The sequence below is a fragment of the Culex quinquefasciatus genome, chromosome 2 (genome assembly GCF_015732765.1).
Source record: "Culex quinquefasciatus strain JHB chromosome 2, VPISU_Cqui_1.0_pri_paternal, whole genome shotgun sequence".
Lineage (NCBI taxonomy): Eukaryota > Metazoa > Arthropoda > Insecta > Diptera > Culicidae > Culex > Culex quinquefasciatus.
Window position 1 is genome coordinate 64,877,047 of NC_051862.1, and position 21,221 is coordinate 64,898,267.

A 21,221-nucleotide genomic window follows, 5' to 3' on the forward strand; every position below is an offset into this window, starting at 1 on the left:
AGTCAACGAAGGTAAATTTCTTTGGGTTTTGACCTTTACCGAGAAGCGTTTACTTTGAATTCCAGTGGTTCTTTTTGAAAATTAAAACAAAATCATAGAACAGAACAACAGAAGAACAGAAGAACAGAAGAACATAAGAACAGAAGAACAGAAGAACAGAAGAACAGAAGAATAGAAGAACAGAAGAACAGAAGAACAGAAGAACAGAAGAACAGAAGAATAGAAGAACAGAAGAACAGAAGAACAGAAGAACAGAAGAACAGAAGAACAGAAGAACAGATGAACAGAAGAACAGAAGAACAGAAGAACAGAAGAACAGAAGAACAGAAGAACAGAAGAACAGAAGAACAGAAGAACAGAAGAACAGAAGAACAGAAGAACAGAAGAACAGAAGAACAGAAGAACAGAAGAACAGAAGAACAGAAGAACAGAAGAACAGAAGAACAGAAGAACAGAAGAACAGAAGAACAGAAGAACATAAGAACAGAAGAACAGAAGAACAGAAGAACAGAAGAACAGAAGAAAAGTTGATCATAAGAGCAAGAACAAAAAAAAGATCAAAACAAATTAACAGTAAAAATAATTAAAAAAAAATCCAGATGATTCAAGGAGCCAATTTCAGCCAAAGTCAAACAAACTTTTCAGAACTCCTGACCTTGTCCAAACAAACAAACAGTTCTCCAAGGATGACTCCCCTCACGACCCGCTTCATTTATAAGCAATTCTAACGTGCCAAATCATAGCTCTTTATACCTCCCTAGAATGCGTAAACCGTTGCGTCCTAATCAAACAGAGCTTGTCGTAAAGTTACTCCCTCGCCCCACCGGTCGCAGGAGTGAGATAATCGGAATCACGCACTTCAGTCTAACTCAAGCAACCTTTTTGGATGTCACAATTTTTGGTTAGTTTGAGTTGAGGAGCTACATTTAAATTAGCTGGAATTTTTTAGAAGGTTTTGCAAATTTGCATTATAACTTCAATTTTTCTTAAAGATAAAAACTCTTGAAGAATTTAGTTTAATTTATCAAATTTTACATTTCAAAGCACTTTTGTTGAACAAATAAGTTTTTACCTTGTCACCCTGAATGTCCATATTTCAAAAGAAAATTATGAAAATCTTGTTTGACTCACCGAAAATTCTGCCCTTTTCAACAAGACTGACCTCCAGGCGGAATCAAAACATTTACCATCCTCCCCCTCGGCGTAGTCAGAGGTGGGACGTCCAAAGTCAAAAACTTTATGTTTATTATTCGCTGCATGTTCAAGGTGGGCTGACGGCACGAGCAAACCGCCCCCCAGCTCGTGGGGATGCCTCTGTTTGAAGTAGGATGTTTTTTTTTCCTGCTAATATTTTGGCTTTTGTTCGACATGCTCTATTGGCCGAATGGGATTTCTAGCGCAGGTTTTGATTGACTTTTGCATGCATAGAATTGAACTGGTTGAATGAAATTCCGTGGAAGTCAATATTGAAATATCAAAGTAAAAAACAAAAGAGTTCTACCGAACTACATGCAATAGAAATTAAATGAATTGTGGAAAATATTTGTTTAATCCTATTTTAGGTCAGCGTTAGCAATTTGGAATTTTACGGAAAATATTTATTTCTCGAAAACAGAGATGTTTTTCAGCAAACTGTCGCATACACTTATAAACCACATCCTAATGTATCGCTGGTTAAATTTTGGTCATGATTTGCTGAGTTTAACGTAAAGGAATGACTTTTTAGTGGATTATTTTGTTTTTGAGTTGAATTAGATTTGATTTAAAAATTCAATTTTTTTTTATTAAAAAAGCAGACAATTTAAAAATTTATATTTTTTTTTATTTTCTGAACTCACAATCTGTAAGACCCCATTCTCTCAAATTTATGCCACCCCCTAACGCGAAATTTGACCACCCAGTCATCACCTGACTCCACGTGCCATAAAATTCGAATAAAAACATATCTAACAGCAGTAGCGGCAGCGGCAGCCCCTAAACAAACGTTAGCCACCGTGGCACAAAACGCGATGACTAGTTGGCTTCCACATTAGCGTGGTTCACGTTTCTATGAAAAAGACAAAAGTTGTTATTTTGTCTTGCATCAACCGGAATTTCGTTCTTTTATGTCCCCAGAAGCACTCCTGAAAATTTGAGCCCATTTGGTAAGGTCTAGGAGCTCCAGTTTTAATTTGAAATTTATATGGGATTTTGATTTATTTTCCATGGAAACTATCTTTTTACATTGTATTAGGATTTTTGTTTTATAAATCGATGAAATGACTTGATTCTTATAGTAGGAGATAGTTTGAACTGGGAACAACTTTGTAGAACATACCAACATGCTAGGAAGTGACCCTTTAAAGATACAGATACTTTTAGATGGTGGCTGGCCCTTCAAAGCCATTATCTAAAAGTATCTGTATCTTTAAAGGGTCACTTCCTAGCATGTTGGTATGTTCTACAAAGTGTTCCCAGTTCTATCTCCTACTATAAGAATCAAGTCATTTCATCGATTTATAAAACAAAAATCCTAATACAATGTAAAAAGATAGTTTCCATGGAAAATAAATCAAAATCCCATATAAATTTCGCTCCTAGACCTACCAAATGGGCTCAAATTTTCAAGTTCCGGTTGATGAAAGACAAAATAACAACTTTTGTCTTTTTCATAGAAACGTGAACCACGCTATTCCACATCAAGCACACGGCAACAGAAAAGTGACCTTCATGAATATTCATCATGGGAGCAAAAGTCGACTCCTAACCACCCCCTCGTCACCATTTAGAGTCATTTGCATACTTGTGCGGTGGTTTTCTCCATCGGCATTTTCCGACCACCTTTTCGGAAGTTTCAACCTCCCCTACTTCGTCTTACCGAGTGACGTGACTGCACGTTTGGTGAAAATCGATCAATTAGTGCGATAATTTGCGGTCTTGGCGTAAAATTAGTGTGAACTTGAGGCGTGGAAAATGGATTTGCTGTGGTTTGCCACCAAAAAGCGACGCCCTTAAAAAAAAAAGTTAACCAAAAGCAAATAGAAACCTGAATGGAAATCCTTTGCTAAGGTCAGTGTGGCAACACGATCCAAGATGGAAATCGAAGCAGCTCCCGTGGAAAAGTGCTGTGCTGTTTGCCCGAAAGCTTACCTCAAACGCTGGATCGGATTGAGCACGTTCGGTGCACGTGAGATTTGCGTGGCGATCTGAAAGAAAGAGTTGTTGAGAAAGGAATACGTTAGAATGTGGTGAAAAGGTGAAAAATTTCAATTGGTGTATTGATTATAGGAAATTGAGCAGCTTTACTGTTTGTTTACATTGCTTTTGTTTATAAATTAAAAGTATTACGTACAGAAAAACAGAGTTCAAATAATGGGCTTTCCAGCACTTTGAAGCAATCAAAACCAAAGTAAAATCAAATCCAGCGCCGTACCTAGGGGTTGGCGCAGTTGGCGACCGCCAAGAGCGCCAGCCCTTGGGGGGCGCCAAAATCGATGATTGTACATAATTTTCATGTCAGCTATAACATCTTCATTAGATATTTGAAAAATAGAATAATAATAGAATTACAATTAACTTATTTGGTTTAAAATATAAAAACAATATTTAGGGGCGCCAAAGTCAATTTTATGAATATTTCTACTGAAGTGTTTTTTGAAAATTCGTACTTAATGCTAAATTATTTTTTTCATCGAAGAAGGGGCGCTCGAGCGACAGAAAGTTAAAGGAGTTTTAAAAGAAATTCTCAAAATAAAAACACGTTAAAGTTTGGACCGTTGTATAATGAAGTTTAAGTCATACCTTCCAGACTATAAAAATGTCCCGCTATTGTTATACGTTAATTTGGCTGTGAATCACAATATTCTATGAAATGGGAATTATTTTAACATTAAGGGTGCACAGCAACGAAGGAAGTTGTTGTCTTCTTATTCCAAAATTGTCAAACTTACGGACCCAATCCTGCAACAACGGAATTGTAAAATTAGTCAAACTTTGTTGTAAATTACTTTGTGGACAGTACTTCAGGGGATGAATAAAAAAATATTTCGGTAGTACCCGTAGTTTTGAAGATACTAAAATATCTGTAACAAAAATCTGTGTGCAAAAGCTCTGGTGGATGTGCACCGTTAAAACATATACCTTTCTTTTGAAATTTTTACATTCTCGAGTTAAAACAAATGGCCTTTGTAATAATTTCAGCACGATTTCCCCTTTTATAATCAACTTCGTGCATTGAAATTTGCATACTCTTTTTCAAAATACAAGGGTTTTTGAAATTGGAAAACTGTTGTAAATTTTCACCAATAAGACCAACATTATTTGGTCAAGAAAAAAGTGTTTTTCAGAGCACATCACTTTTTATGTTTTAGCTTAACTAGTGTTGTTTACATTTTAAATCGTCTAAAAAGCTTTGATAATGAAAAACAATCTATTTTTTAAGTTAAAACCAAAAAATAATATTTAATTAAGGTTTAAAATTATTTGTATAGTTTTGCGCACAAAAATATTTTTCTAGAATATAAAATTTAATTTTACGAATTAAAAATAAACAAATAAATACATATGAAAATAAATATCAATGCGAAACATAATTAAAAAAAAATAAATGATGAAATATATTCTCAAAAACCTTGTGGGCAAATCACTCAAAATTAGTAAAAATTTCTCATCTTTATATTTTTTTTAACTTTTTTTTTCTAACAAAACATAAAATTCGTCGATACTTAGAAGTTTTGGAAACTTATGATTGCAAAACAACTGAACGGCCCAAGCAGCAAGTAAAACATCGCTTTTTATTGTTTTTGTTGATCAATTGCTTCACTAGCGTTTTTATACGTTAATTATTGTGAACAAGTGTCAGACAATTTGGTCAATTGTTCACATTTTGATCAAAAAACCATTATTCAACATGGTTGTGTAACACAACTGCCAAATCTAGCAACGGATTAAGAATAGTTCATTTTGAAGTTTATTCTAACTTAAATAAAACATGCTTGTAGAACTCGAAAAGCAAAATGACATTTGCAGACATGATGATTCATTTCATATATGTTATCATATGTTTAGCAAACTGCCCTATATAACGGTTCTAACGACGTTTACCTTACCCGGTTCAGTATCTTAAGGTCATGAGTTCTTATGACATGTTCAAAAAACGTTCTCTATGCAAGTATGACTTGCACCTGCAAAACTAGCTCGAAACACGGACTTTTCTAACGGATGAAGAGATGTTCAACAAAAGAAAAACGTGCGCTTTTTCCAGCGTTCAAGAGTTCTCGGGGACGTTCGGAAAACATAGTAAATGAGTTCAACAACCAGTTCGGAAATCTCTTGGCGAACAAATGTGCTACTAATGCATTTAAAAACACTTTTTTCATTGAAATGTTGAAACCGTGGCCGATAATTTAAATTTTTAAACTGTTTTTGACGAAATTTTGTTTTGCCGCTGCATGTTGAAAAATTATACTTCGATGCCGGTGTGCTCTTTTGAGCTAAGCTTGCTGGGATTCCCATCTAGATAGAACAAGATAGCACACGGTCATCGAATTATGTTTTTTAAAAAAAAATTCGTTGTAATTATCGAAATGAAATCCAAAGCCAAGTCAGCTAATTATTTTTTGAATCCTGGAAAGTTCTTTGCTTTTACAATCAAATTAAGACTAGATCAGATCAAATTATGCAGGCTTAAAAATATAAAATTTGCTAACAAGTTATAGCAAAATTTATTATGATTGAGCATTTAATTCCGTGCATTTATCTGAGAAATAAATTAAAAAAAAACTGCTGTCATTATCGATTTTATGAAATTTGAGAAATTATTCAGCCAAATTAACTCCTGTAATAAATTTTCAATTCAACCTATCTCATATTATATGAACAATAAAACATACAATAACAGTGTTTCTGAATTTTATCATATTTAGGTCTCCAATTGCAATTATAAAATCAAAACTCATATTGAAGCAATAATTAAAAATCAATATCAATTTATCAAAATGCTTGTTAATTTGGGAGGGGCGCCAAATTGATGTTTCGCCAAGGGCGCCGTAGACCCAAGGTACGGCTCTGAACAAATCTATTTGAATTTGAAAAGTCTTTATTAAAAATAGTGTTTGACTGTTTAGAAGCTGCATTTACTGCCCATAATTGAAAATTTGGTTATTATGCAAATCAAACATTCCGAGGAAAATGCGTTTTTGTGTTCAACACCAAATCTTCCCAGGGGGCAAGAATGGCATAATAGCCATCTGGTTTTTCTCATCTACAGCAAAAACTAAACACTTTTTTGTTCAAGTTTCAGAAGGTGCTAGTATCTCAATTTTAAAAGTGGATATTAGCCGTTTTTTCAATGATGAGCAGTATACAAAATCCTTAATCTCCAGAACATTAAAAAACTAATTTCACGAATTAAAATATTGAATTTTCATTGATTAGTCTATTTGCCATAAAAGGACACAAAAAGTGTTTTCGAAAGCAGTTTAAAAAAAAACCTTTAAAAAAAAATTACTAATTCTTGACAAAACACATGTTATTTTTGCCTCGAATAAATAGTTTGTTTTTTTTTGGAGGTATTGTTGGTTTTTTTAAATATATTTTAAGGCGCATGTGTTACATTTTGAAGGAATGTAATTAAACTTTCTAATGACGATGCCAAATATTTGCAAAAAAAAAGTTCATTAATTGCATAAATAAAAACACATTAACACCTCAACCACCAAGCTCGAGAAAAGGGGGAATTTATTTGGAAACTCCCCCTTTTTCTCAAGCTTGGGAGTTAAGGTGTTAATAAGAGCTTATTAAATTTTGTTTTGCTGTAAAATTTGAAAAATATGACACAACCAAAATAAGTTTCGAATCATGTTTTTATTATTCAAAACATTGAATTCCAGAACATTTCTAGTTGTATCATAACATATTGAGAAATTTCTTTAAATTATTAGAACTTAACCCTCTACTGCTCGATTTTTTTTTCGAATTTTTTTTTCCCGTGTTAAGGAGGTCATTTCGAGCAACTTTTGTTCTACGAAAAACATTACTTCTCTTGTTTTATGTTTTTCTAGTTTTATATTTAAGTATTTTAATTTGCATTTATCTTGTTTAGTTTATCTCTGTTTTTTGATAGTATTTGGCCTATTCTACCACCTCCTATCATTACATTTTGCCATTTTGCCTTTCTAATTTTTTCATATATCTACAGGCACCTTTTCAATTTTTTGCTTGTTTTTCAAATTTTCAGCTCTAGAATGGCACCATTTTCATTTAAATTTTTAATCAATGCCAAGAGGTATAGTCTGGGACACTACAAAAATTACTGCAAACTAATTTTTGCTTAAAATATATAAAATGTTAGTGAAAAACACAGCCAAAGTTGATCCCCTCAAAAAAATACATTTTTGAAAACATCGGCAAAGTCACGTAAAACAAGTTAAACATTCAACCCTAATATTTTCTAAAATTTTAAGATTTCTTCTTTGCAATGCATTGAAGAGATCAAAAATTGGTTCAACAATGGATTTTTGACGATTTTTTAGATCGAAGCCCGTCTAGAGGCGGGGTTGGGTTGTAGAGGGTTAAATGCAAATAAACTAGTTAACAAGCTTAAATGTTTGAAAATAAACAGTGAATAGAAAAAAAATATTACACAAAATATAGTCAAAAGAAAAATCAAAACATGTAAAGAAAAGTCGATTGTAAATTATTTAAAACACATGTACTTTTATCTTTTCAGTTTTAATCAAAAAGGGATTTTTTTAAAATTTCACAAATATTTAAATTAACTCTTAGCATTGTCAATTCAAGGCTTTATTCATTTTTTTTTGCAGCTTTCCATACAAAAATGGTACCTTCGTAAATATTCGAAAATATTTTTGAAGGAATTTTCTGATAGATTTGGTGTCTTCGGAAATGTAGCAGGTATTGTCGAAGACTATTCAGAAAAAAAGGGTACAGGTACACAAAAAAATGTTTCTGCCGATTTTTAATTATTGCTATCATGAAAATAAACAATTTCCCAAAACGCGTATTATTATTTTTTTTGTACATTTTTCAAAGAATAACAACTTGCAACTTAAGAGCCATATAGAAGAACGGACAAATATTTTGCCGAAGAGTTATGAGTTCTTTATTTTTTATTATTATTAGATAAATAGAAATCAATTTCCAAAAGTTTTAAATTATAAATCAAATTTGCAATCGAAAACTACATTAGTAAAAAAAACAAAACGTACGCTGTTCTCGAGATGTACACAGAAAAAAAGTTAAATTTTGGTTAATGCAATATTACCTTTCTTCTGTAATTTTACTTAAAAAATTTGTAAAATTTGTAAACCTGATTAAAATTCATCAGAAACTGATTATTATTCACCAATTCCTAATGTTATATTACACTTTTTTGACACAAAATCTGTCACCATTTCCTGATGGATATTACTATCTTTTTTTTTCTGTGTAGGTACATAAAGTTTAATGTAACTTAAAGAAAATACTTAATTTTTTCGATATTGAAAAAAGTATACTGTTGGTAAGTTAATAGTTATCATGAGTATTCTTACTTCTGACTTGCCTGATTTACCTCCAGGATGTCAAAAATCACTTTTTGCTGATGATACAAGCATCTTCGCCAAAGGTAGAAGCAGTGTTGCGATCCTCACGCGCTCACGCGCTCGTGAACGCTCACTTTTCGCTCATTCGTGAGGAGGAGCGCTGCGCGAGCTAGCTCACGTTTGCCCGCGCTCACGTTTGCCCGCGCTCACGTTTGCCCGCGCTCACGTTTGCTCCGATTTTTTCAGCTCGCGTTTGCCCCACGCTCGCGCTCGCGCTCATATTTCGCTCACGGAGCGCTCATTTTGGAAGTATCGCTAATCGATTTACGTTTTTGAGAAAGTTTTTTTTTTTCAATTCAGATTGATTTTTTTGCATAAGGTGCAGCAGGGCAAACATTACTTAGCGAACATTTTTTTATATAGTAATTGGAATAGCTTATTTTCATTATATATGTTTTTGAATAATAGGTTGGATTCGCAAGGGTCAAATCATTTTGAATACACAGTCAGAGTTGAAAGTATAAATATTTAATGGGAGAAGGGAGAACAGAGGCATCGTTTTGTTAAACTTCCTCATCCCCTGGAAAAAAATTTGTTTGGTTTTATTTTATCAAGACTTACAATTTAAAAGGGCCAAATATACTACGCTCTATTTTAAGGTTAGTCTTGATTCCAAGATTGAAATTTTATTTGACTGCAATCTGGATATAATTCTCAGTTCACTTTAGATTGCACCCTGCAAACCCTGAAATGCTGAAATTCATTATTCAGTGATTGTTCAAGTTCGTCAAATGTACTCTCAATACGTCAGACCAGTTGCACTACACTTGCGGCATGTGTGTTCCACTGTCAATGTCAACCATCACACAAAATATAAAAAAACAACATATATGCAGCACTACACACTAATCTGCGCAACTCAAATCACGTTTCATTATGCGCACTGCATCAACCATACAACTCCAAGATTACAATCTCCCGAGGGTGGTGAAACCTTGCAACGAAAAAACCTTCAATTTGTTTAATACCGGTGCGCTGATTGATTTTGGTGAATGCCAACTCATGCCTTCCCTGTAGCAAAGGCTGGTGGAACTTTTCCGATTAATCCTTAAAATCTCTGAACCAAGTGCCAAATTTGCTTCCAATCAAATCAGGTGTAAAAGTTTGGTCTCTGCCAGAAACAAAAAATCGATTCCATTTTTATTTATTGCTTTCCTCGTAAAACATCATCATAAAAACGAAAACTACTACCGCGGTGGAAAGTCGGTGGTTGTTCGAACACGATTCCGAAAAAGTTCATAAATTTTCCATTTGTTTTTATTTCGCTCTATTAAATGTGCCAGCTCACTTGAAAGTCGGAAAGTTCAGATTTTTTTCGCTTGTTCCACTGACCAGAGAAGGTAACAGCTTGTAGTCCACAGTTGGAGTAGTAGATTTGTAACGGTTTGGACAACCGCAGGATTTTGGGTCCCTTAAACGAAGGTGGCACAACCACATTTCTTGAAGGGCGGGGGGTTTCTTATTCTTCACGAAAAAGGGAAAATTTATTTCATTTCAGTTCCACATTTTGCTCTTACTCTCTGCTGTGTATAGTTTTATTGGATGTTTATTCGTCCGGAAAAGGTCAGGCCCAGAGAAAAGGGCTTTTCGATGTTGCAGGAGTGTTGCTGGACAGAAAGCCCTTCCGTTGGGGCTGTTTTAGTTGGACGTGGCGAAAGTGGTTAGTTTCTGCTAGGGTAAAATGACCTAATTTTGACAAATTTCTTAGCAAACTAATTTAAAGATATTTTTTTGAGAGTTGGATAAACCTCTTAAAATAAAAATTTAATTTTCATACTAAACACAACAACCCTAACCCAAATTCAAGAAATTCACTGGTCACGAAGGACTCCGCAACCATTGCCACAATCAGTGTTTGGGTCAATTTCAGAGGACGACCATATCCATGAACCGTGCCACGGGGGCAGAACATAAAGCATGTCTCTAATAAATCAAGTGCCATAAAAGCTGAGACGACTCGGCGAATGAAATCGATAAGTGGGAAAAGTTGTCCGTCCGGTCAGCTGGACTGACCGGACTTAGCTGATGATGACAGTTTCAGAACACTCTGTTGCTGGTCCATTGGAAATATTAGAGCTACATTGTTTAGAGAAATTTAAACCAATTTGGTAAGGGATGTGAATCATTTTGAAAAAATATTCAACGATTCAACGATGCAACGATTCAACGGCTCATCGATTCAACGATTCAACGATTCAACGATTCAACGATTCAACGATTCAACGATTCAACGATTCAACGATTCAACGATTCAACGATTCAACGGTTCAACGATTCAACGATTCAACGATTCAACGATTCAACGATTCAACGTTTCAACGATTCAACGATTCAACGATTAAACGATTCAACGATTCAACGATTCAACGATTCAACGATTCAACGATTCAACGATTCAACGATTCAACGATTCAACGATTCAACGATTCAACGGTTCAACGATTCAACGATTCAACGATTCAACGATTCAACGATTCAACGATTCAACGATTCAACGATTCAACGATTCAACGATTCAACGATTCAACGATTCAACGATTCAACGATTCAACGATTCAACGTTTCAACGATTCAACGATTCAACGATTCAACGTTTCAACGATTCAACGATTCAACGATTCAACGATTCAACGATTCAACGATTCAACGATTCAACGATTCAACGATTCAACGATTCAACGATTCAACGATTCAACGATTCAACGATTGAACGATTCGACGATTCAAGCTTTAAGGTCCATCGATTTTGGACTGATAGATTTATTCATTTTGGGCATTTCTCATGAATGCCATGAAAATCATTCACCCATAAACCTCAAACTCAGAAAAACTCTGAAAGGCACATACAAAGGAAATCACATCTCTGCTGCGACGACGTTACGCCTGACAAGAGTCTGATTTTACGCTCCATCGTAAAACGCTCGCCAGTGTTTCGGATCCAACAAGTTCTGGTGCAATACAAAACAGATGCAAACCCCATCAATCGGAGAATGGAGAAGAGGTATATGGGCCTAAGGATTTGCATCGTTTGAGTTTCGTCGTAAACTGCAGACAAAGTTTTGTGGTTAGTTCGATGATTGATTGAAAGGAAAGTACACTTTGGGCCAGAAGATTAGGGGTAATTTTTTCCGGAAGGATAAACTGAATCAATAGATTCGTTTGAGGCAGCTTGAAAGATTTTGTTCTACTAAATTAAAATTGAAAAATTCTCGTCAATATCTTTAATTGGGGTGCGTTGACAAGGATGTCAACAAATCATTCTCCAACCTCTACTCAATCGTATTCCCGCACAGCTTGTTCAAACCCTTTTCGGAAGTAACCTCGACCTCGAAGATCATCAAGCGATCGCATGCTTGTAAAACAACAACCAGGCAGAGATGGTATAGGCTCGTGCATCGCGAAGGTGATAATCGATGGCTTGACAGACCTGCTCCCCACCGCCAACCCGATGCCGCGTGCTCAAGGTATTCAAGGTCAACGTGTTTGGGAACTGCAAGCTGATTTCAAGTGCGCCGCCGACAACTACGGGCACCGAGAGGTTACATAAACATCGCGTGTACAGCTGGATTAGACTCAGAACTGCTTGTAGTAGACGGAGAGGTACCGACTACGCGGACGGAGGTGGAAACAGGTAGAAGGACAGAAGAATGTTGTTCTGCCTTCTTTGCAGCAAGTTCCTACGGCGTGCTGCCTTTTTTCGCAAGAATCCAGCTGATCGCGCACAGATGATCGACTTTGGTGCACATCGTCGGAGACGATTAATCCTGCAGGGACTGAAGTCGGAATTCCTTGCGGCAGGTCATGGAACGATTTGCGAAACCACAACCTAAGTTCATGATGGATTGTGGCGCTAGAATCGAGAGATGACCATCAATCAGGCGCGGGTGTGTCAATTCGTACGCAGGAATTAATTTGTTTACCAACCGGTGATCGATCATCCATCTATTCCAACGTATCAACGTAGTCGTGTTTGAGGCACGCAATGCAAACAAAGTAGAGGCTCTCTCTGCATTTTGTATGACACCAACTCCTCCGCACACGGGTATAGTTTCGATTGAACGTCGATTGAGGCGATTCTTCTAGAGGTATGATGCTACAGTCTGTGTCAAGAATTGCGAGGCAATCAGCTTGGATAAAATTAGGAAATCATCTGTCCAAATTCCATCAAATTCAATGGAGATGTAAATCATAATATTTTTTTGATTCGAATTCACCAAAATTCAATTCAAAGTTTTGTTAAAAGTGATGAAAATCTTTACATCCGGAAAATGCATTTCTTTCTTGAACTTCAAAAAATATATTTACCAGAGGCCTTTTTTTATAACAAAAACACTTCGAAATTTCATTGAAAATAATAGCGCAATTAATTAAAAACTAGCAGCTGTCTCCACCCTTCTTTGATTTTTTGAAACTTTGCTTTAAGGAGTTATTTTCCCTGATCACAAATCAAAGTTCGAGTATTCGATTTTTCGTGACGAACCCCTTCTATTTTTAAACTAAGACAGTTTTTAAATTTTTAGCTGAAATACCTTAGTTTTGAGCAATCAAAGTAATAACAAAATATTTAGAGCCACTGCTCAGCACAAAAGAAATTTCTGCAATCTCTTTCGACATCAGAAACATTTAGGTCAGTTTTTTACGATGTTTCTACACAGTAAAAAAAAACATTATAATATTATATCTGGAATGGGGTACATCTTTTATGTCAGAAAAAATGTGTAATTTTATCTCCGAAAATATGTAATTTTACCACTTTTCTGGTGTATTGTCACTTTTTCAGTCTAAATTTCGGTAAAATTACACAATTAAAGAGGTAATATTCAACCTTCCAAAATTACACCTTCCAAATTTACACCTTTTTTACAGTTAAATAAGGCTGGTACAAATTTTATTTTAGGTTTTTAAGTCTTTGACAGATTTTGCCAGATTTTTTCACTTTATGGCTATTTTGAACAACTTTTTAATTAAAATGAACGTATTTAATTGAAAATTGAAAAATTTAGAATGTGTTTTTCTAAAAGAAAATGGCAATTCATCAACTTTGTGGCCAAAAAATCAGTCGAACTATCTAAATTCTACAAACTTTTTAATTTATCCATATATTCCTTTCCCTCCACCATTCAAAACTATCAAATTTTCGTCTGCCAGATTTTTCCAGATCTTATTTTGATACTTTGCCAGATTTTTAAATATTGACCTGGTAACCGTCGGGACGATAACAATAATTAATCGTTATATCGATAATTCTTTCGGCGATAATCTTATCGCCGATAGTGGACGATAACTATTTTTTAAAAGCATTCTAATATCAACATAATTCAACCAAACAAGTTAAATTTTGAATGATTTTACTAAACGTTTGATGTTCACAAAAACACCGTAATTTTTTCGAAAGCACTAACATTTTCCAAATTTGCAATCTGGGTATCAAACGAAGCAAAATCTTGCATGCTTTAGAACTTTATCAGAGTGTTTTTTTAAATTACTAAAATTTTCATAAAGTACCACATTTTTTTCAATATATTTGAAATTTTAAATGCGTTTTCACTTCATTACAGTTTTTTTGGAAAATACAAAAAAAAAATCAAAAAATTCCATATTTTTCCGAAGGTACTTAAATTGTTTGCAAAATGGGTATCAAACGAAGCGAAATTTTGTTTGTTTTTTTTTTCACTTTTTCAGAGATTTATTTGGAAAATACTAAAATTTTCACAAAATACTGTATTTTCCGAAAGTATTCAAATGTTCAAACGAAGCGAAATTTTACATGCATTTTCATTTTATTAGAGTTTATCCTACATTTAAATAAAACAAATAAATAATTGACGTTCTCTCCGCATCGCTGTAAGAGTTTAAAATCAAGATTCCAATTATGCTTTAAATCATTTATAACCTCGAATTTCGCTTAAACACTCAATAATTTAAAAAATATAAAAAAGTTAAACTTCTCTTTACTCTTACAGTCGGTAGCATGAGTTTAAAAGCAGACATAATAAAAATGTGTTTAATCAGCATTGCTTTTACAAGAATAAATGGTCAGTTTAGTCAGTCTACAGTCAATTTAATCAAGCACGGCTTCGTCGCGTTGCATCTGCCGTGACCTAAAATATAAAAAAATAAATCATGCATCCTTTACACTATACAGTAACAAGTATATGTTTAATAATAAAAAAACTAACTCTACTTGATTCGCCCGCAACGCCTTTCGGGTGTATCCTAGGGTTTTACCTCTCTTACTAACATTGAGTCCAAAACCACCCTACAAACATCTATACCACTAAGGTGTCGTAGGGATCCTTGCGCACTTTAGATAGGTGTTTACTAACATTCCTTCCGCTCCCCAAAGGATAGCTTGGACCCGGCGAGGACCCCCTTATGCCCTGGGCTGTATTACACACTCATCAAAAGATGAAGACATGGTATCTCCCGTGTTGGATTATTGTTCCGGATGAGGGTCTAACACAACCAGACCAAACAGTGGGATAAGCGTTGTGGAGCCATCCGTGGATAGGGCGTCCTAAAATGCTAATGCTAATTTTCATTTTATTAGAGTTTATATGTTGAAAGACTCAAATTTTCACAACAATCTGTATTTTTCGAAAATACTAATATTGTAATAATTTGCAAAGGAAGCTAAATTTTGAATGCATTTTTACTAATTTTTTTCGTAAATCGCTAAAATTTTCACAAAATATCGTAATTTTTTGAAAACACTTAAATTTCTATCATTCACAAAAACGAAGCAAAATTTGATATGTAGCATACAAAATTTGAACGCAGTTTTGATGCATGCAACATTTCGCTTCGTTTGATACCCATATTGCAAATTATGAAAATTTGAGTATTTTTGATAAAATACGGAATTTTATGAATATTTGAGTATTTTACAAAAAAAAACACTGTAATTAAATAAAAATGCATACAAAATGTCACTTCGTTGAATATCCATGATAAAAATTATGAAAATTATAGTATTTTTGAATAAAATACGATAGAACTAGCGTTATCGATATCGAACCTCGATAATTTAAAAGTAATTAACCTTGAATACTACAAACGTATAATTCAGCCCAGCCAAAATTTCAAATTTGAACCACTCTTACAAATGTTCATGAAGAAAGGAAAAAATGTTGAATTTAGATTCTTTATAAAAACAAGAGTTATAGAAAAAAGAATTCTGAATCTTTATTTGGCAATATTTACGTTTTTTTTATTCAATGAAAAAAATGACGAAAATGTAAATTAGGGTTTTTCCGACTTCTTTAAAATGTCAAATACTTTTCTTTGAAAATTGGTTCTAATCATCGATGATTAAAATTTATTTTTTATCAAATTGTGTGATTAAAAAAAACAATTTATTTGAAAAATTTAGTGTGTTTTTAAATTTTTAATTAATAGGAGTATTGAATTCTTAAATAACCACATATTTAACTGGCTATTGATCTCGAAGGTTTTTTTTTAATTTTTCCTTCTCTTGCCAAATCCATTGTTATAATATCCAATTACATCTAAATGAATTATAGTGTAAACCATAGTTGAAAGGAACTCCAAAACTCTATTAGGTTATAAGAAACACAAAATTGTAAATTGATTATTTACTAATAAACACTAATTGAATTGAATTGAATAACTGGCTATTGCTTAAGTTTATGAAAATATTGCCATATTCTCAAACCTTACTGTACATCCAGCCAACAGCAACGTCCAACCCCACAGTATCTATCAATTTGTCCACGTAGCTCGTGCTGAGCGCTGCCTCGCTCGCTTGCTGTCCGGTGTGTCGTGCATATTTAATCAACTCAACTCTCGGGGTTGACTCCAAATAAATCATCAACAGACCCACAATCGAGTCCGTTTCATCTGACGTCCTGTGTTCGAAATTCTAACCCCAAAGTGGAAACAACAAACAGTCAAACAAAGTTAGTCACTCTGTTTGAAGCGTTGAGTCTGACCACTCAAAGTTTGATTAAATTTTAAGCAGTAGCCCCACTACCATCATCATTGGAGATGTGCATCGGCGATGAACTTGGTGTGTGTGGTGAAAATGCTGGGGATCGTGCCTTATCTGGACCATCTGGCTGGATGGGGTTAAAGGACACTTCTGTGGAAAGATTCGATCAAATTTAAATCTATTTGTCTGTGAGCAACAAGTCCAACACCCCTCCAGAAAAGGCTAATTGGTTCGAGCTCAAGCACCACTCAAGTCAACCCACGTTGCACACCGCATGTACGTAATCTTCTCTCAAATTGTCACCCCAAGCTGGGTGGCCACTGCCAGCGGCCGTGACACTGACTCTGGAGATTCTTGGTCAAGACCCAGTCGATGGTCGTCGAGTTTTCCCCGTTCGTTTGAGCGCCGATGGCGGAAAGTCAGAAATTTTAATTAATACCAAATTAAACTCGCTCAACTCGTTCATCGCAGTTGAAGTTCAACTCTACACGAAAAAAAAACGTCACTCGAAAGGGTGTCAAATCGATTTCAATCATCGCTGCAATGTCACATACATCAGCGCGCTATGTTTTATGCTGTGAAACAAAGCGCTCACAACGAGTGGCGGGTTCGTCGCTTACTGGCGTCATTTCCTACCGCGCGCGCGCATTGAAGTCGCTGCGCGATGCTCTCAGGCTAAGTCACTTTTAATTTGCCTCAAATTAGTCCCGGCGAGTGCGTTCTTCACCTGGTTTTTGCCGGCTTTTAATGTCAAGAATAAAAGAATCGCGAATGTCGTTGACGGCTAGGAGAGGACGCGATGTTACGGCAGTCGGCAGGTCGTAATCTGAAGGAGACAAAATGCAATCAGCTGAACGGGGTGAGCGTGGCAGCGTGATAGATTCGATTTGAAGGATCGCGGTGCGGTATGACATAAGCGAGTGGAGAGTGGTTGCATTCCTTGAATGCCGTAGTTTGAAAATACTCTTACAGAGAAGCTGTTCAATTACAAATTTAAGATTTTCTCAAGCTGACTAGAGACGCTTTAAATCATTCGTACCAACTTTTATCTTAGAAGAGCTCCATGAAACCAATAATTTTCCTCTGTCACCAAACCTGGGGCTTCTTAGGAGAGGGAGTGAAAGTTATTTATTGGCTGGAAACACCCTCAGGTTCAGGTGGTTCTTTGTCCTCCTTGTAAAGCTTGCCACAGACGAAACCACAATCAAGTGGAAAAGTGTCATTTTCTCCAAGATTTTTTCTTTGTTGAGCAGAGTTTCGTCTGATGAAGCTGAAAGGTGAATTCACCGCTTTGTACGTGATTCAAGTTACAGTTTTGCGGTGAAGTTCAACTTGCACGCAATTTTGGGACAATGAGTGTCGTTAAAACCGAAATTACTCGGCTGCCTGTTTGTACTACCACTGTTTAGAGACTTAAATTGCCCCGACGTGTTAATTTGATTTAGTGATAGTCCTCTTTACAACCTTAACTGCTCGTTGGACTGATTCGGTACTTTACGAGCACAATTTGGAAGTCGTTAAGGGGGACACAATTGAAAATCGAATCCGATCCAAGTCCAGCTAGGTCAAGGTCTTGGGAGCACACCTCTCCGAACAGTACCACTTTGTTTTCGTTTGTGGACCTGACTTTCATGCCTTGGAGGTTGTGAAAAGTTACACCACATACATAATTCAACGTTCGTTCCGCGTCCATTTAGCACATTACTGCATGCAAGCCAGCCGGTCGGGGACCGGCTAAACTGAACATAAAACCAACAAACTGATAGTGCGGCAACGGTAACCCTCACCGCAAACTTTTGGTTTATTTTTGTGTTTTGAGCAATTCCATGCCAAATAAGGAATCATTTTTAGGCTTAGTGACGTTTCACTCAAAAAATGCATTTTTTACGGGGACTTTGATTCTAAATGATAAAATTTCTCGGAATTTTTAAGAAGCGTTAAAAATGGTATAACTACGTATAAATTAGAATGTTTAGTGAACAATTGTAAAAAAATGTATACAAATTATCAATCAACTTTAATATATCGTTAGGCACAGTGATTATTCACATGATATAAAATTTCGTGAGGATTTTATGGAAAATTTCCAATATTCCAGAAAAGCATATATTTTTAAGAACACAACACATATTTTTTTGTCCCTATGGGGAAACTTGTATTTCACATTTTTGAATTTACAAAATTCATGTTTTATTATTTTATGAAACTAGCACCGTAGAAGTATAGTCCTGGATGTCCTGAACAACTCTCTTGAAGACAGAAAGTTGCTCAAAATGACCTCCTAAACACGGGAAAAATAAAAATGTTCGAAAAAAATTTGGGCAGTAGAGTTTGTTGTTGTTAATTTCTTTATTTCCGGCAGCTTTAACCTTTCGGTCATTCGCTGCCCTGGGCAGTAGAGGGTTAGAATAGAAACAGAATAAAACAATAAGTACACCGATTTCCAAATTTAATGCTCTAAAATCTCCTGTACCTATTCAAGCTGCAGTCTCGATTTTCTCCAGTTGGCGATAGTGATTCAAAGATAATTTGTATAATATTTTTTAAACGATACATCAAATTCTAATTTTTTTCTTAAATTTTTCATTGACTGGTAAAATTTTATTTGTTGTCATTTCTTGTTTTTTTTTGTTTTTAAATTTATGAAGCTTTTCTAGTCATGTCTTTTAAAAAAGAATATGTTATCAGACTTATTTAATTTGAATCAAATTGGATAAAAATTGTGCTGCATTTAAAATCCAAAGCACAGCAAAGAACTATTTTTTAATTTCTGTTCAGCTGTTTAAAAACTTCTATCCATGTTCAGATTGAAGTGTAGATTATCACCGATTAGGGGGAGAGGGGGTAATATGCACCCTCTAAGGGAAAACTGTGATTTCTCAACCATAACATCAATTGTGTGGAAGAATTTTGTTAGATGTTCTGAAACAACTATTATTCTTCGTTACCCTTGTGTAAAAAATCTTGAAAAAACTTGAAAATTAATTAAAAATGCAAATTTTTACAAATATTTTTGATTCATTCCAAACAATCATGCGGGGCAAAATGCACTACAACAACGGGGCAAAATGCACTACAACAATGGGGCCAAATGCATCGGGTAAAAGCAGTTTTCAGATGACACCGCTGTTTTACAAAGGAGCATCACAGTGGTGCATTTGCCCCGACCACGCTTATTACATAAAATTCAATTAAAAATACATTGTTTAATGTTTTTGGACTCATCTATCTATAGAATAATGAAGATTGTGGTAAAAACAATATAAGTCAACACTTAAAAAATCAATAAATCCTTTTTATTTGTCCAAAAATCATATTGGAAGTTCAATAAAAATTAGATCAAAACAGAACATTTTAAAGTTTTGCAAATAACTTTTGCTGTTTTTATCCTACCATGCTCAAACTTTTCCAGCATATTTTTACAATGTTAAGCTTCCGATTTCTATGAGTTTTTCCCTGGAAAATTCTTCTCAATATCGAGAAATGCTGGGGGTGCATTTTTCCCCGGGGGTGCATATAACCCCCTCTCCCCCTATTAGTATTGAGCTGACTCTAGGAATTGAGGCTTGAAAAACGAAATAACAAATGCAATGAAAACATAGATTTTATGACTGTTTCAAAATTTCCCGGGAATTCCCGGGATTTAAAAAATACTCAAAACCCGGGAAAATTGGACTCCTCAATCTCCAAGCTTCGAATAATACATGTTTCTATTGAAAACTAGTAAAATTTGCATAAAAACCCTTTTTGGGGGCAGACATTTTTTTAATTATTGGTTTTATGCAATAAACTAAGAAAATCCGTTAGTTTCGCCAAAACTAGCGGGAATTTACGAATTTCAAGCTGTTGAAAACGAAATCGTGAAACTTTACTATCACAAATCATTTACAAAAAAGATCAAGGACAATCTTGAAGATAATAAGATGGGTTTAAAAAAATAACCTGAACGACTCTTTTATAAAATTTGTATGTTTTATAAGTTAAAATAATTAAATTTTAAGGTGAGCTCACGATTTTTTTTTCGTCCAACATTTTGTGTACATAGCCTAAGATGTTGCAAAAAGCCTCACGAAAATGCAGAATGGTGTGTCGCTCCTAAAAAAACAAACATCATATGTTAAAAATGTTTTTCAAAGCGGTTTGAATGACAAAAAATTTAAAAACCGATAAAAGAATCGATCGATCTTCAAAAAAAAATTACATAAAAGTCTCCATAATGACCTTTGACCTTAGTCCAATTTTAACGAAGATACAGCGGGTTTATAAAATAAAAATATTGAATATTTATGGTAATCTATATGTTGTTTTTGGAAATTTGTATATGTATGACTTGATTTTTCGGTCTAGAATATATGTTTACCGAAAAGCTTATCGTCATATGTTTGCCTCAACAATGGCCAAAAACAATGATTTTTTCAACATTTGAGCAATTCTCCTCCAAAACCAGAAGTGGTATTCATTATATTTTTTTTTAATTGGACTATTCAGAAAAAGTTACGCGGATTTTTTTGACGATCTTTCAATTCAATATAACGCCCACTTTAAATATCAGTCTTCAAAATATTTTTTCGAAGAGGTCACAAAATTTTACAAATTGGAAATTGGACTGAACTTTTCGAAAATTTAAAATCATTCAAAAGTCGAAGATGAGAATTTATCAGTTGAAATTAAACTTCAAGTGGCTATAC

At 34.7% G+C, this 21,221-nt stretch overlaps 1 protein-coding gene across 1 annotated transcript in view; it reads right to left on the reverse strand.

Moving 5' to 3' along the window:
• Positions 1-21,221, reverse strand: part of LOC6043172 (Ig-like and fibronectin type-III domain-containing protein 1) — a 304,229-nt gene that overhangs the window by 188,241 nt on the left and 94,767 nt on the right. The window contains exon 2 of the mRNA XM_038257502.1: positions 3,130-3,185. The gene's annotated coding sequence lies outside the window, so the exon portion shown is untranslated. The remainder of the gene's footprint in view (positions 1-3,129; positions 3,186-21,221) is intronic.